The sequence below is a fragment of the Haliotis cracherodii genome, unplaced genomic scaffold (genome assembly GCF_022045235.1).
Source record: "Haliotis cracherodii isolate W230 unplaced genomic scaffold, xgHalCrac1.p SCAF_5, whole genome shotgun sequence".
NCBI classification, from domain to species: domain Eukaryota; kingdom Metazoa; phylum Mollusca; class Gastropoda; order Lepetellida; family Haliotidae; genus Haliotis; species Haliotis cracherodii.
Genome location: NW_027266308.1, coordinates 32044041 through 32062210, shown reverse-complemented (window position 1 = coordinate 32062210; position 18170 = coordinate 32044041). Strand labels below are relative to the sequence as shown.

General features: G+C 36.0%; 1 protein-coding gene across 1 annotated transcript in view; it reads right to left on the bottom strand.

The window, feature by feature from the left end:
• LOC139442525 (melatonin receptor type 1C-like) overlaps positions 1–18170 on the bottom strand; it is a 307981-nt gene that overhangs the window by 275901 nt on the left and 13910 nt on the right. The gene's annotated exons all lie outside the window — the stretch shown is intronic.

The following is an 18170-nucleotide window of genomic DNA, read 5'->3' as shown; positions in this document are numbered from 1 at the left end:
CTTCAAAGGATTTCACAGGTTATATACATGTGGATGACCAAACCATGCTAGCCATGATCTCCAGTCTGACAAAACTGCCCTTTACCCATCGACCTGAGCACAATAATAAGCCATCAATCATTCAGATATACAGTGTCAGCTACGTCTCACATTGCCATACTCTTTCACAGCTCATGTAAGGACATGTCTGAGACTGGACTCAAGACAATGGCAGTCGTAACATCCCAAAATAAATTACTTTTGACATTTTAGATAAACACTGACAAAATGCCCCTTGGCCTATACAGTTGAACAGATCATGAATAAAATAATGCAACTTGATGACATCATATTTTGGACGATGTTGTTTTTCTAGAGGGAAGTGTCTGGTAAGTTGTTCCCCTTAGATGTAGCTGAGCTACGCAGATAAACACAGTGACCGAACAATCGCATCCAAAAATAGGAGATATGACAATCGGTATTATGAGAAAAGGTACAGATAATCGATGTGAGTCATCATTATCAAAATTTGGGTAAGTACTTTTAAAGCTTTTACATTTTACTAACATCCTTAAAGAGGCTATACATAATGTTGATATCTAAATAAATGACTTGTGGTTGTTGTTTATTGTACAATAAAACACTACTGGAAGAATAAACCCTGAGGGGCGCAACTCCCTATGGTTTATTATCCCTGCAAATATTTATTGTACGATAAACAACGACCACAAGTCGTTTATTTCTTGAATCATTTTACGTCTGCCAAATGCGAGGGGAAGCCCAAGATGACAGGTGTAGATGTTGTCCACTTTGGTGCAACTAAGAGCATGGTGCTGACAAACCAAGGATGATAACTGGGGCAAATCTGAGCCCCTGTTATGACTAGTGGAAGCAACTCTGCAACAGCTAGCATGTTCCTCAACAATCCAAGCAGACAATGCCTCCAACTTTCACAAACCTTCTTAACTCTACAACAGTCACTGCTTCAATACCTAGATGACACCAAGTTGGGTTTCTTGGGTAAAATAGGACCCCTGTACACCAACTGCTTGTGCTTGTCACAAGATTTGTTTGTTTCTTTGTTGCTTGAAGGTGCCCTCTGCAATATTCCAGCTACATGATGGCAAGCTGTAAGTAATTGAGTCTGAACCAGGCAATCCAGAGATTGATATTGTTTCCAATGATCCATGCCACATTAACCAAGTCACCAAGTGTGACAACTGATCAGCATGTGTGAGTGTGTGCGTCCGTGTGTATGTGCGTGCGTGCGTGCAAGCAACTGTACTTGTCCAGATTAATGTTGATTTTTCAGTGATAGCCCAATGAGATACCATGCTGCAGTTTAACATGAATACCCCACTCAGACACAGTATACTGACTCCAAGCCAACCAGTCCTTGTTTTAGCCCCTTAATGCCGAGCGCCAGGCAGGGTAACAAGTACCATCTTTTAACGTCTTTTTGTATGACTTGACCAGGGTTCGAACCCGCACCTTCTGCCCTCCGGGCGGACGCTCTTCCACTAGACCATGGAAGCAGTAATAACAATAACAAGCAAACACCTGAACCACTCAGCCTACCTATTAATGGGTATCAGGTCATCAGGCTCGGTAACTCACTGATGGGGTGTATTTTCATCCACTAATTAGGATCATGGCGCATACTTTCAGACACTGGTTTGTCTGGTCTAGACTTGATTATTTACAGGCCCATGTGATATGGCAGGAATATTGCTAATTGACGGCATTATCAAATAACATTCAGTCACTCAATAGACACATATTCAGTATAGGTCAAAGGACAAATTACAAGATACAATTGACATAAAGATACAACAGCACACACACTAGAACTGGCTCACACATGTATTTTTTAAGAACTTCATGTACATATGTATTGGAATACACACATCCCATCCAACCCAACCCTACTTCTACCCAGTGTTTGAGTAAGTAGTGAGTAAGTATGGTTTTACGCCGCTTTTAGCAATATTCCAGCAATACCATGGCGGGGGACACCCAGTGTTTGAAATAATTCTACAACACAAAAGACAGTTATGCAGGTGACCCATAAATGTTGCCTTTCCACCTTCAAAGTTACCTGCCCACATTCCTACATTATAAATATTGAAAAATCACAAAAAATAAGAGACAAATCGCATCTTGATTCAGATGAAATAATGCAAACAATTACAAGAGAATCAACAAAGAGTTATAATAAAACTGAAGACTTAAGTATGTATAAAATTATCTGCCAGACAGTTGGACAGGAGGAGTAAAATTTCATGCTGACAGGCAAGCCGGCAGGCATTTTTTTCTGACAGTCTTTCAACCCGTTTGGACATTGACTTTCGTGGCAAGGAACACGCACACAGTTGTGCAAAATAACCAACATTTAATCGACAATAAAAGTTAAATTTGTTTTGTTCATTCATAATGTGAAAAATGCATTCTGACAAATATGAAATATGTTGGCGGTTATCGTTCAATAGGCTGATAAATTTAAAGATACTTGGTTTATTACAATAATTTCTTCTAAATATCATTGCCTAAATATATAGTACATATATATATATATACATGATATTTGTCTCCTAAAAAGAGACAACCATATTCATAGTTAAGTGTACCCGTGAAGATCTGGCTTAGAATAGGTTTTGAGCAACCTGACCATGCAGTAAAAGGCAACTATGCTTGTCCAAATAGGCAACTAACGTGATCGGCCGGTCAAGCTTGCTGACTTGGTTGATGCATGTCATCATATCCCAATTGTATAGATCAATACTCATGATGATAATCACTGGATTGTCTAGTTCAGAGTGAAATATTACTAAGTGTGGTGTTGAACAACAAAACAAACAAACAAACATACCTCAGTGTGCACTATGTGGAAAACAACCCTGGTGAGACTGAAAATTACACCTAGTGTATATTGCCGTTGTTTATAACGGCAGGAGAAATGACACATGGTAAAATCTACACATAATTGAAATAGTGAGTGTGAGTGAGTATGGTTTACGCCGCTTTTAGCAATATACCAGCAATATCATAACGGGGGACACCAAAAATGGGCTTTACGCATTGTACCCATGTCGGGAATCGAACCCGGGTCTTCGGCGTGACGAGCAAACGCTTTAGCCACAAGGCTATCCAACCGCCCCATAATTTAAATAGATATCATAACGTACTCATTGTGACAATAATCATTATTGACTTGTGAATGTGCTTAATATTAGCTCCCTGTAATGTTTTTATGCGTTTAACTCTTTATGTGCTGTTATTTTTTCATCACTCCTAAATGCAGTACGTATTATAGATCAGTATGAAAACTCTTCTTGAAGGTTTTAGTTACAAAATAAAACTTTAAAAAAAACTGACAAAAAATGAAGACACAAAACATATATCTATTTGCTGTTCCAGATTTACATGCTTAAAGAAGCTACTTAATTATCAAGTTAGATATTGTGATATTTTGTAATGCTCTCTTTCTTGCAAAATACATAAGCTCGACCAGAGGAAAGCAAATCACAATAACATCTTATGTTCAGCTCAGAGAGTTGGTTTGAGTTTTTGTTGCAGCTCTATTACCATTTGGGTGAAGTCTAGGTGAGACGAAGGCACCGAAGACATCCAAGTCTAAACTTAAGCTTGATTGGTTGGAGAGATGGAGAACTAAGATCAACAATCATACCAAAGCTGTTCATTATCAGTTTTCAAACATGTCACAACCTATAACTTGAGGAAAGATCAGATTGTTGGCATTACAGTTCATAAATGTACAGTTTCAGAGAAATTGAATTAGATCATCCATGCTTTTTGAAAAACCGTTAAAGACAATAAGAGAAGAGCCCATTTCTTGCCTATTTCACTCATAACCCAAAGATTCAGTGTTTCATAAAATGTGTTTTGATGTTTAAAAATTGTTGCAAAAAGTACTTCATGTGCTTTTCCAAAGTAAAAACATTTCACATTCTATTTCAACTTGATTAGCAAAACACCAACATGAAAGACCAGAAATCATTAGTTTCTGAAAATCCACTTCTCCAAGCATCTTTTTCATCTTAACTTTATGAAAAAAGTGAAGGAAAGAAACTGAAACAAAATTAATTAAACAAATCTAACCATAACATGTTCTGCCTGATTTATAATGTTTTCAACACATTGAACAAACAATGTTTTCTTTGGACGGAGATTGTTCTACAAAAGGTTTATGTTTCTTTTATAGTCTAAGTTTAGATATTTATATATCTGGCTCTTATTTCATTTTTAAAATCCTAATAGAGACAAAAACTAAAATAAACTAAAATATAATAAATGTTAAATTAGATTTATTAAATGTGATGCGGAATGTTTTAATGTCCACTGCATTCAAATTGTTATTTCTGTAAGGAAGATATCTTTCAAAATTACACACATATGTTAATATCTTTGCAAATGAGGAAAATAACAGTCTACTTCCCTTAATACCTGCATGATGGATATAATTCTTTTGAAAAGAGGTTGTTGAAAAAAATGATATGCCATGGTAGTAGTTACAGTGAAAATTGGATTTAAACAGAATAAATTATAACACTTCTTTGTAAAGAAAGATGGTGTAGACATAGAGCAGTTAAAGCTTCACAGAGAAGCAGAGATGGCTGGTGGTCTTAAAACAATTTATTCGAACCTCTGTAATTCTGTACTTTCAATTGAATGTACAAACATATGTATACTTATATTGACAAAATGTTTATGAAACTATTCTTTTCGTTTGTTGTTTTTGGTTTAAAGTATCAATGAAAATATTAATAGACTTTTCTTACATAATTATGTTTGTTTGAATTTGCTTTTATGTAGCCAGTGTGATGTACAATATGATGGCCAGGAAAAAAGGTGTAAAATGTTAACAGCACTGTTGCGCCTCAAAATACATAAAAAATTGTTTGTATGTTGAGGTCAGTATTTGTAACAACCCAAACGAATCTGAAAAGCACTAATGAAGGAGTTATGTATATAAAAGTATATAATAATACTAAATAGATTCCATTTACATCTAGAGTATGGCTTGTGGAGAGGTGTCAAGTAACCTTGATAAAACATGAATTATACCATTTTAACATTGTAAGATATTTTCTTTTTCAGTTTTAGAGGAGCGTGTTCCACCCCTCAATTTGTGTCGTTATAAAGATTGACATCAATTGATCTTTGTAGTCATGCAATTAGTGCTAATTAACCAGAAGGATATTTGTCACACCGGCAGTCACGAACATGCAACTGCAGTAGATTATTGCAAAATGTATGCCAGCAGTCAGTCCAGGTATTGTAAAACACTCAGCCAATTGTAGAGTGTAATGCAATATGTTAGCAAGTGACACGGATTCACGGAGTCTAGGACATGTCGCTTCATCTTTGCAGCACAACTTCAGGGACTGGAACAGGATGTTGTGATTTGGAGCAAATATACCAAACAAGCAAACCAATCTGTGTTTTGCAATCACTTGTAATCAATGCATCCAAGCTGGGGATCGGCCTGATTTTTTTTCGTCACTATTGTTGGTCACAGATTCACTTGTTCTTCTTCCGAAATCACCAAATCATCTTCCAAGAAACATTCACATATAACAGATAACACAGATAACTTGAAAACTATCGTCACTGTCAGAGGCAAACAATATTATTGGCAAGTCATGATCAGGATACCACAAAAACAGGAATGAAGTAAGCACGATCGATGCTTCATCATTATATCCAAAGGTCAGCAAATATATAACACAGAAAAGTCTCACAACAAAAGAAATAAGTACCAAAACGCGAACAATAAAAGCAATTGAAGAAATAGTATGTTTCATACATTGTTTTCTTACTGAATCATGAATTTGTGACATAAATGGTCTTTGTCTGATTTCTGTTGTTGAAAGAAAGAGGAGTATATTTCAATCCTTTAATCTCACTCATAAAAAAAGGTAAGTACAGTGTACAAATGGTCATTGCTTAATTGTGGATAGGAGAATGTTAAAAAGGGTGAAGAAAAGGTTTGCTTTGCCTAGGACACGTGCAGCCTATCATGACCGTGAACGGTGGCTTGCTTGCCAGGGTGAGAGCGGAGGGGCAGGAGATCATGTTGTTCGATCAAGCATGTAATTTTGGAGGAAATTACCTCCAACATGACCATATAAGGAACCTCTACATCCACCGCCACTGTAGTTTTGTTTCAGCCTTTGAAATTGATAGACAGGACTTAATCTTATTTTACAACCGCTTTTGATGATGTTTTGAATACAATACTTGCGTTAACAATGTTTGATCTATCCAATTCTGCAAAGTAGTATATACCCATACTCCATCAATTGCATTCAGTTTCACATTTCTGTATGTGAAGCTACAGTGTACTTGCAAATACTGAATAATTACCAGTTAGCAGAGCATTTGCAGTATTTTCACTTATATTGAATAAACGTTTATAAGCAACATATTGTACTCTCTCTCTGCACTCCTGCCTTCGGTAAACCCATATTTCTCAACTTGCGTTATTTGAGAATCAAAATTCTAAAGTAAACATTCTACGTAAATAGATCATAATAATGGCATTGTAAATTATACTTCAAATAATGCTTTCTTAACCGACAATGATGGATGTGCATTAACTGTGTAAAACATTTAACTGTCTCTGTACTCCATATACAGTGACTTTCTGAAACTAGAACTATATCAGCAGCAAAGAGTAATAAAAACAACTCCAATAAATCAGATGATAACTGAGCACCTATTTCACATGACTTAAGAACTTCCGTAGCTACTTCAGTAATAAATATAGAAAACAGAATTGGATTTAGGACATGACTTTGTCTTAATCCAACAGAACAATCAATAAATGTGTAAAATGTTCATTTGTCTTAACACATGATTGAAATACTGAATACATACTCTTTATACTCCCTTACATTCCAATAACCTCAAGAAGACATAAGAGTTTGTACCTGTCCACTGAATCGAATTCTTTTTTTTAAATCCACAAAGGCATACATATAATTTACCCTTTTTCTTGAAATATACTTCTAAATAATTACACATAATGTGAATAAATTATCAGCTGTGGCATATTCAGTAATATATAAACCATATATGTATATATATACATACATAATTTCATACTTTAAAGTTTACACTGTTTCTTTCACGCTGATTGGCTGAATGAGTAGTCACGTGATCTGATATTTGAAGTTCACACTCCTGTGAACGGACTGAAAAGTTCACACGCTGTGCACAATTTTTTGTGAAATTGATCGTGTGAACATTTGCTAGAACTACTTTCCGGAGTTTCCCCGAATTCTCAATCAGTGTTTACAATCAACTTGTTTTTCTATTTTCGTTTTAATCCCTGCATTCATCAGGAATATGATTAATGTAGTATTTGTGCCTTGTCTTCTAACATTTCATCTGACTTAAAAAATAAATAAATGCTTTGGTTCTGGTGTTTAATGTCATCAAGCTGCTAGATGAAACAAAATGGATTGTCCTTACGTTGATTTGCATATGGAATGGCTATCTTTCAAAACCAATAATGCAAGTGAAGAAAATGAATTCTGTAAAATTACTGAGGTGAACGAACCTGATTTATTGAGCGATATTGACTTTGATAACTTGTTTTCTGAAATGACAGGAATCTAGCACCAATGAGAACAATGTGGCCAATGTGGCCAATGTGGCTCAGATGTGGCCTCTGACATTGATCAAAGCGACTACTCCTGATCAATACCAAACTAAAACCCGATTCACTATTGTATTGGGAAAAAAATTATAAGATTTTGAGACACCATACAATATTAAAAGGTAAGGAAAGAAAATTTAATTAAAAAAAACCCCAAAAAACTTGCCTACCTGCTTTACCGATTGGTCATCGGAGACAAGAAAATATCCGTAGATGGAAATACTATTCTGGTTTCTGGGTTGGCCGACCTTCTCAGTATGTGGCGGCACGGGGCACAGAAACGAAGCTGGCATCAGGTCATACAGTTGGTCCATCTCAGGTGACAAGAAACACCAGCTAAGTAAAGTATTACAGCACACACGACAAATCCCAAACGATGAATGATGAACCATGCTCTCGGACCAAGTCACCAAGCCTGCCCACCATCCTATAAGTCGCGAGCGACCATCATAGGCTAATGAGGACATATTAAGATCAGGTTTCTTCATCATTGTCATCAGTCATTGCACCATTGAAGTGGAGTGAGTAAGTGAGTGAGTTGGGTTTAACGCTGCTTTTAACAGTATTCCAGTTACATCACGGCGTGTCAGCTTAATGTGGGAGGAAAGCCCGAAGTGATGCAGATCTCAGACGTTTACCACTTTGGCATGGGTACGGTGCTGACAAACCTAGAAACATAATTGGGGCGAACCGGGATTCAAACCCACAATTAAAGGTTTCTGGCTTGCCCAACGGACGCAACTCTACACAGTGAATCGCGGCGCCTTAGACAACTGGGCCACCCGTGCCCCCTCCTATTGATAAGTCTTGTTGTTGATTTGTTACCTTCATACAGGCTAGATACTCATAAAAGGATTACAGTTTGAATCATAAGTCAAAGAGCTATGCCCCTTGCAATGTCAATTTGTATAGCAGCAATTTTGCTTGCTCAGAGTTACTGAAATTACAGGACAGAGAGAAACATGGACTGTCATCTAAAAAAGAAAAAGCCTCAAAATTATTCAGTTCAATTTCTCCACAGCTTCAGGTTTGCATAAACATTTTAAATTACTACGAACAGGATGGAAATAACAGGAAATGTAACACGGTAAGATATCGCTTTTGATTCATTTCAGTGACATTACAAACCACTGACAGATAAGCTTACACATATAAATTACATTACTGCCTTAAACATGAAACTGTAGTTTGATTTCAAAGAGAATAAGCCAACGTCAAAAAGCAGAAGATTATTAAAACATGACCTCATATTTGCATTGAGAAACACGAACAAAGGGTTTGTGTAGATTAAATATTAGCTTTGTAAACAAAGCTTAAGGAAATCAATCTGAAAGGACAAAATAAATGTTTTTTACTGAATGTCAATCAGAAATCTTGGAAAGTCATTATCGAAAACAGAATGCATCATGTCACAAGATTGATCAGTAAACTTCAAAACAAGGAACCAGTTTTATTGCGTTCACCTCTTTCTAAAAAGGCTGCCTAGTAATATTTGCTCTCTGGAAGCAAACATTGAAGAATTTCAAATGTTAACAGTGCTTCCATTCACAATTCATATAATTTGAGAGAACATGTCATGTCAAGGTTTAACATTGTTTGAACAGTATTTCGTGGCATATCACAGTTCAACGTTGTTTGAACAGTTTTTCGTGATATTCTTGAATTAACATTGTTTGAACAGTATTTAATAACATATCACGGTTTAATGTTGTTTGAACAGTTTTTTGTGACATTCTTGGATGAACATTGTTTGAACAGTATTTAATGACATATCATGGTTTAACGTTGTTTGAACAATATTTCGTGATATTCTTGGATTAACTTTGTTTGAACAGTATTTAAAGACATATCATGGTTTAATGTTGTTTGAACAGTATTTCATGATATTCTTGGATTAACATTGTTTGAACAGTATTTAATGACATATCATGGTTTCATGTTGTTTGAACAATATTTCGTGATATTTTTGGATTAACATTGTTTGAACAGTATTTAATGACATATCATGGTTTAACGATGTTTGAACAGTATTTCATGATATTCTTGGATTAACATTGTTTGAACAGTATTTAATGACATATCATGGTTTCATGTTGTTTGAACAATATTTCGTGATATTTTTGGATTAACATTGTTTGAACAGTATTTAATGACATATCATGGTTTAACGTTGTTTGAACAATATTTCGTGATATTCTTGGATTAACATTGTTTGAACAGTATTTAAAGACATATCATGGTTTAACGATGTTTGAACAGTATTTCATGATATTCTTGGATTAACATTGTTTGAACAGTATTTAATGACATATCATGGTTTCATGTTGTTTGAACAATATTTCGTGATATTTTTGGATTAACATTGTTTGAACAGTATTTAATGACATATCATGGTTTAACGATGTTTGAACAGTATTTCATGATATTCTTGGATTAACATTGTTTGAACAGTATTTAATGACATATCATGGTTTCATGTTGTTTGAACAATATTTCGTGATATTTTTGGATTAACATTGTTTGAACAGTATTTAATGACATATCATGGTTTAACGTTGTTTGAACAATATTTCGTGATATTCTTGGATTAACATTGTTTGAACAGTATTTAAAGACATATCATGGTTTAACGATGTTTGAACAGTATTTCATGATATTCTTGGATTAACATTGTTTGAACAGTATTTAATGACATATCATGGTTTCATGTTGTTTGAACAATATTTCGTGATATTTTTGGATTAACATTGTTTGAACAGTATTTAATGACATATCATGGTTTAACGTTGTTTGAACAGTATTTTATGATATTCTTGGATTAACTTTGTTTGAACAGTATTTAATGACATATCATGGTTTAATGTTGTTTGAACAGTTTTTTGTGACATTCTTGGATTAACATTGTTTGAACAGTATTTAATGACATATCATGGTTTAACGTTGTTTGAACAATATTTCGTGATATTCTTGGATTAACTTTGTTTGAACAGTTTTTCGTGATATTCTTGGATTAACATTGTTTGAACAGTATTTAATAACATATCACGGTTTCATGTTGTTTGAACAGTTTTTCGTGATATTCTTGGATTAACATTCTTAGAACAGTATTTTATCATGGTATAACGTTGTTTAAACAGTATTTCGTGATATTCTTGGATTAACATTGTTTGAACAGTATTTAATGACATATCATGGTTTAACGTTGTTTGAACAGTTTTTTGTGATATTCTTGGATTATCATTGTTTGAACAGTATTTAATGACATATCATGGTTTAACATTGTTTGAACAATTTTTCGTGATATTCTTGGATTAACATTGTTTGAACAGTATTTCATGACATATCATGGTTTAACATTGTTTGAACAGTATTTCATGACATATCATGGTTTAACATTGTTTGAACAGTACTTCATGATATTCTTGGATTAACATTGTTTGAACATTATTTCATGATATATCGCGGTTTAACATTATTTGAACAGTATTTTGTGGCATATCGCGGTTTAACGTTGTTTGAATAGTATTTCATGACATATCGCGGTTTAACGTTGTTTGAATAGTATTTCATGACATATCACGGTTTAACGTTGTTTGAACAGTATTTCATGACATATCATGGTTTAACATTGTTTGAACAGTATTTCATGACATATCATGGTTTAACATTGTTTTGAACACTATTTCATGACATATTACAGATTAACGTTGTTTGAACATTTTTCCATGATATTCTTGGATAAACATTGTTTGAGCAGTATTTCATGACATATCACCTTAATGAGAGAATAAAGAGCATTACATTACATTTAGTGTAATATGCAACCTGGGTGCTTAGAAAATTGTCAATGGGTGATTCTTCGAATTGAAATTATAATAATGAAAACCACAATATAGCTGGTGCAGTACTGTTATGCCTGCACAAAGTTGGATATTCTGCAACATTGTCCAACAACTGCACCAACTTTGTATGATGAAGTTTGCCCCAGTGTCAATGGGTTTGCTGTCAAGTGAATAAAGGATATGTTTGAACCAAGTTCTCATTAATAGTGAGTGAGTGAGTGAGTGAGTGAGTGAGTGAGTATGGTTTTACGCCACTTTTAGCAATATTCCAGCAATATCACGGCGGGGGACACCAGAAATGGGCTTCACACATTGTACCAATGTCAGAAATCGAACCCGGGTCTTCGGCGTGACGAGCGAACGCTTTAACCACTAGGCTACCCGACCGCCCCTCATTAATAGTGAGTGAGTGAGTGAGTTCTGTTTAATACTTTTAACAGTATTCCAGTTATATTGCAGCGTGTCAGCTTAATGTGGGAGGAAAGCCCGAAGTGATGCAGGTGTCAGACGTTTACCACTTCCGTGAAACCCATGAGCATGGGAATGGTGCTGACAAACCTAGAAGCATAAATGGGGCAAACCGGGATTCGAACCTACAATATGGCGCACCCAAGGGAGGCAACACTTCACAGCGAATCGAGGCGCATTAGACAACTGGGCCACCCATGCCCCCTCTCATTGATAAGTCTTGTTGTTGATTTGTTACCTTCATACAGGCTAGATACTCCAAAAACCATTCTGAAAAAGTGTGTCCACAGTTCCAGCTCTGGTAATGGTGGAATACAGACAAACTATCATTTAACTAGAGCTTTATCATGTTTATAAATCCATGGAATATTATCAAAGCAAATTAGATGATTGAAAACAGAAGTATTTTCACCAGGTAGTAGATCTGTAATAATATTTGTAAAAAAAAAAACAGCAGTGAATATAACCACCAATAATATAACTTTGTCAATAATACTTGTCAAAATTTAGAAAACAAATATATGTAAATATCTATATTCGGGTCTCATACTACAAATCTTAACAAATAACTGAAAAATAACAACATGTGTGAATCAAGGACAAAGAAAATAAATACTTTGTAAAGTAAAAATATGACCTTGGAGCAAAAAAACCCAAACCAATTTAGTTGTTTTCTAATACTTATTCCACTAATGAGTAGGTGAGTTAAGACAGGGTCTAAATCCTCTTTTCAGCAGAAATAATGTTCACTGTGCAACTATTAAAACAATTGTTCTCAAAAACTGACACTCATATTGAATTTAAAAAAAAGATTCTCTGTACACTACCAAAGGAAAAAACTCCAGCCAGGGTTGTAAGCATGAATTGCAAACATTTGACTTCAATCTGAAAAAAAAGATATACCAGGTCAGTTTGCAATCAACAAAAACACTACTGTATGGTTTCTGTCTGCAAATGACGTAACATATTTTTTACACAACCCTGTGAGAACAAGACAAAAAGTGAGCAGGACTCTCTAATGCCCCAAACTTCGACGCCAACATATTTCAAAGTTTAAAAAATGAAAAAAGCAATATTTCTCAGAAAATCTGTAATTCAAAAACAAACTTTGCACTGCACTTCTCCTATTGGTATAGAAACTGTACCCCAATTGGAAATGAATCAATAAGTAGTTTTCGAGTGATAGGTCGCACAAATGTTAAAGTAAATGTTTTTTAATAAATTCACAAAATGAAAACATCATATTTTTTCAGAAAATACATATATGTATATAAATCAAACTTTGAACTACACCTCTTCTATTAGTAAGGAAACTGTTCCCTTCATCTGAAAAGAATCCATGCAGTAGTTTTGAAGTTAGAGGTCGCACAAATGTTTCAGTAAAAAAATGAAAAAAGCCGTATTTTGGCAGACAATCCAAATATTTGAAATCAAACTTAGCACTGTATAAAAAGTGTTTGAAGTTTGAAAAGAATCTGTGCAGTAGTTTCCAAGCTATAGGTCACACCTAAAATGGATGGAAGGATAGACAGACAGATGGAATGAATTCCTTGGTATAACCATGATAACGACATACCCAGCTCTTTTAGGTTGGGTATAAAAAACTTGAATTGTTTTCTTTTATCATTCCTAATGAAATATTCATTCATGGTTAAAATGTTTTTCAAACAGCATGCAATCCATATACAAACAGCAAGGTACCATCTACACTCAATACACGCAATATATACTGAACAACAAAAGTTCCTGTGACATTGAATAAGATTTCATGCAAAGTTATGTTTTTTACCAAATCTGAAACAATTTCAGTTTGCAACAGATAAAAGACTCCTGCAAGCGTTCAAATGGTTTAATTTGCCTTACTGACTTCAGAAAATGCTTGATTTCATAAAAAACATGAACATGCCAAAATGTCAATATACAAATCAATAGTGTGTGTGTCCACCTCTGGTTGCGATGCAAGCAACACATCTTCGTCTCATGGAATGGACTAGGCGTCGCACAAAGTCCTGTGGGATATCTGTCCATATCTGCTGGAGCATGTTTCGAAGTTCCTGGAGTGTCTGTGGAACATGTGGTTGACGTCGAAGGTGCCGATCCATCTCATCCCACATGTGCTTGATTGGTGAGAGATGAGGGGAGCGAGCCGGCCAGGGATGACATTCACGTTGTTTTGTTGAAGAGAATCCTGGACTAGTCGAGTAATATGAGGCCGGGCGTCCCACCCCATACCATAACGCTGCTGCCTCCGAACTGATCTTCTTCCATGACACAATGATTGACGTAACGTTCACCTCAACGTCAGTGCACTCAAATCCGCCAATCACTGTGGGTGTGTTGAGAACGAGACTCGTCAGCGAATAGAACTCGTCCCCACTGCTTGGCCGTCCAGCGTAGAGGCTGTCTGCACCACTGTAGACGTGCTTGACAGTGGTTTCCTGTCAAAATGGGAGGTCTGGCGGGTCTTCTAGCGATAATCCCTGCACATCTGAGGTGACGACGTACGGTTTGTGAATATATTCGTTGCAGGCCAGGGATGCTTCTTGCAGTCACTGTTGCTGGCTGGAATCGATTTTGTAGTGTATTGTTCGAAACAGTTGTCTTGTCGATTATTGGTTTCGCGTGGCCTGCCACTCCGAGGATGGTCTCTGAATGCATTCGTCTGTTGCCAACGTTGCCATAAACACCAAATGGTGGCATTTCGTACTGTTGAATAATTGCGTAATTTTGTTGTTTTTCTGAGTGGCTGTTGTCAGCACGATGCGAAACAATGCATATGGAATCCCGTTAAAGGACATGTTTTTATACCCATTCTTGGGTAGTGAAATGCATGGGGCTTGCATAAAAGTCAACTTTTGCATGGAATGCATGCTTTTCTGTAGCAGTTGCGTTTTTATGACTTGATTCCATACATGTACTGCAATATTGAAAACCAAACTTTACTTAATTGAAAAATACACTAAAATATTGGTGTCACAGGAACTTTTGTTGTTGAGTATACTTCATACATGGTACAGGTCATCAAAGGGAAACCACTATCACTCACTCCATAAAATAACTGCTCTTGACAAGAAAACATCGTTGCTATTATTTTTCTAGAATCTGCTGTTAATTTATTGAAAGTTCAAGTGCAAACCGCTTGGTTTTGTAGAAATAATATGGGTACTGCCGAATCATTTTCTTAAACAAGTCATCTGTTGTCCATCATTTTACCTGTTGTAAGCTTCAAAGACAGGTCTGACTGTCATAAACTTAAGTGAGTGAGTATGATTTTACGTCGCTTTTAGCAATATTCCAGCAATATCATGGCAGGGTACACCAGAAATGGGCTTCACACATTGTACCCACGTTGGGAATCGAACCCGGGTCTTCGGTGTGACGAGCGAACGCTTTAACCACTAGGCTACCCGACCGCCCCTCATAAACTTAAACTTAAGATGACTTTGTGCTAATGTGGCAGCACTGTATATATGTGTATTTCCTGTATTTTATATCTTTGTATACATATAATTATTTGTAATGAAATGATGTTTTGACCTTTTATTGTGTTGCAATAAACTGAATACACCTGTGTAGCTGCTGTATTCTTTCAGCAGAATAATGACTTCATCTCTGTGTGGAGTTTTGTTTTATTCAACTTCTGGGTGTGGGACAGGGAAGGGCAGGTAGCTGGGGTCAGTCCTTTGTTTAATTCGGCTTACGCCTGACTGGCTTTGTCTAAACCTAGCATTTAACCAGCACTCCAGCCACTACACCTTGACCATGCTGACAACAAACAACTTTTGCTTTGTGTAATATTTTCACCTGAGATTGTCCTAACAGGTGAGTAATGTTCTATAAGTATTGTAATAATGTACTATTGAGTATAATGTATCTATTTCTTCTTTCAGTGGCATTTAGAAGTTGGAGTGATGAAGTAAGACGAGTTCTATGGATGAACAACTTCTTTATTACAATTAGTGCGACATTTCAGTGTAGATCCTAACACCTTTATTCATCTATTGCTTGTTAAGGGGTTAGGATCTACACCGAAACGTCGCACTAATTGTAATAAAGAAGTTGTTCATCCATAGAACTCGTCTTACTTCATGTATCTATTTGTGTAATCAGTTGTAGTGTTACTAAGTCTTAATACTTATTTAGATAAGTCATTACATACAGTCATATAATTGCAGCCATTCAAATGTTTTAACTAGGTCAGAAAATTCTTAGAGAAATCCAGCACTGTATATCTTCACCTATCCCCTGTGTTTTATTTGAGAATGAGTGAGCAAGTGTGTACCATAGTTAATTGGCGATTAAATTACTCACCATTGTCTCTTATATGTTATTACTTCATAAATGAATTTTATTTTACGGGCACCAATTTGGTGTCGTACCGTGTAAACACAAAATGGCGACGTGTGCCGGAGTTACACACGCGACCTATCATTGTAGAAAAAAAACAACGCAAGATAAACATATTTTTATTGCATATATAAGGTTTGTGTGCGCACTTGTGATGTGTGCGAAATACGCATCAGTCGGAAAGCGCACATTAAATCTCCAAAGTAACTAACTAACTAATTTGTGATGTCCGTGTGCGAAATACGCTACAGTCGGCAAGAGCACGTTAAATCTTCTACCGGTATATCAGTCAGACTTGTCATGTGTTTCATTCCAGGTCGCCTTATACACGGAGTATAGGATTTTGGGTTGATTTTTAAGGCGTGTACAGGGGGGTCGTCTTATACGTGGGGTCGCCTTATACACAGCGATATACGGTATGTATTTATCATGTATGTGTTTGTTTATAACCATGTTATTTATGTATAATGTCAAGAGTTTGTAGGTATGTTATTTGTAACATATAATTCGTGTTACCTAAGATTACCAGTTTTTCCTAAGTGAGTATCTTTGTTTTTGTACTTGTATTTAGGTGCAGGCATCATAGTCTTGTCAGTTTGTGTTTTTGAACTCAGTTCGCACCCCAGTTTCACCTACAGGGTATGATTGTTTTTTCTTGTGTATTAATGTAATCAAACATCATATTTATCATATCATTACACTAGCATAGGGATACAAATGTATATATAGTTATGGTGACTTATAACACATCCTTCAATGTATTTGTTTTAACATGAGTTTAATCTATTTCAACGATGTCATCCGTGTGACGATGTGAATGAATATAACTATTACTGCATGTGAATGTGATGTGCCCTTAAATGCTTGTGTCTGTGTTTATTTACATACATATATATATATATTTACATGTATATTCATTTTTAAAGAATATGTCTCAAGGTGTTTGCTCTCACCGTCATGAATAAATCCTCCTAAAATATGACCCGTGTTATTTATGAACACCCCCGGTTACACTAAGATGGCTTTGAGAACAGACTCAGCTAAGATTTATTTCACTTAACACCTTAACGACAATCTTAACACTTAGATAGCTTCGTGAACAGGACACCATGCTTTGTAACTTGGTTGCTTTTGTACCATCACACCCCAAATGAATGGATCATTGCTCATAATATCAATCATTGGCTTCTCTGGTCCAGACTCCAATCAGCCCATTTCTGGTGTTCCCTGCCATGATACTGCTGGAATGTTGCTAAAAGCAGCGTAAAACAATACTCACTCACCCAGACTCAAATAATCACTGGTCCATTTGGTCCAAACTCATACAGGTTACCAGCATACAGCGTGTAACAACAAACCAACTTGTAGCTTCACCAAATGTACCCACGACCATTTACACTGTAGTGAGTGAGTGAGTTGTGTTTAAAGCCGCTTTTAACAGTATTACAGTTATATCGCAGCGTGTCAGCTTAATGTGGGAGGAACGCCCGAACTGATGCAGGTCTCAGACGTTTATCACTTCGGTGAAACCCACGAGCATGGGTATGGTGCTGACAAACTTAGAAACATAATCGGGGCGAACCGGAATTCGAACCCACAATCATAGGTTTCTGGCGTGTCCACAGGACACAACTCTGCACAGCAAATCGCAGCGCCTTAGACGACTGGGCCACCCGTGCCCCCCATTTACACTGTAGGAATCTCTGATCCCCAATGTCTGTGAGCTAATTTCACATCTACAAACATGATACATATATAGCACTAACTTTTGTTTCATATGTATACACCTACACTGATCATTTCCCATTGCTGACTTTCCAGACAAATCTCATATTCATTTCAGCATTGTA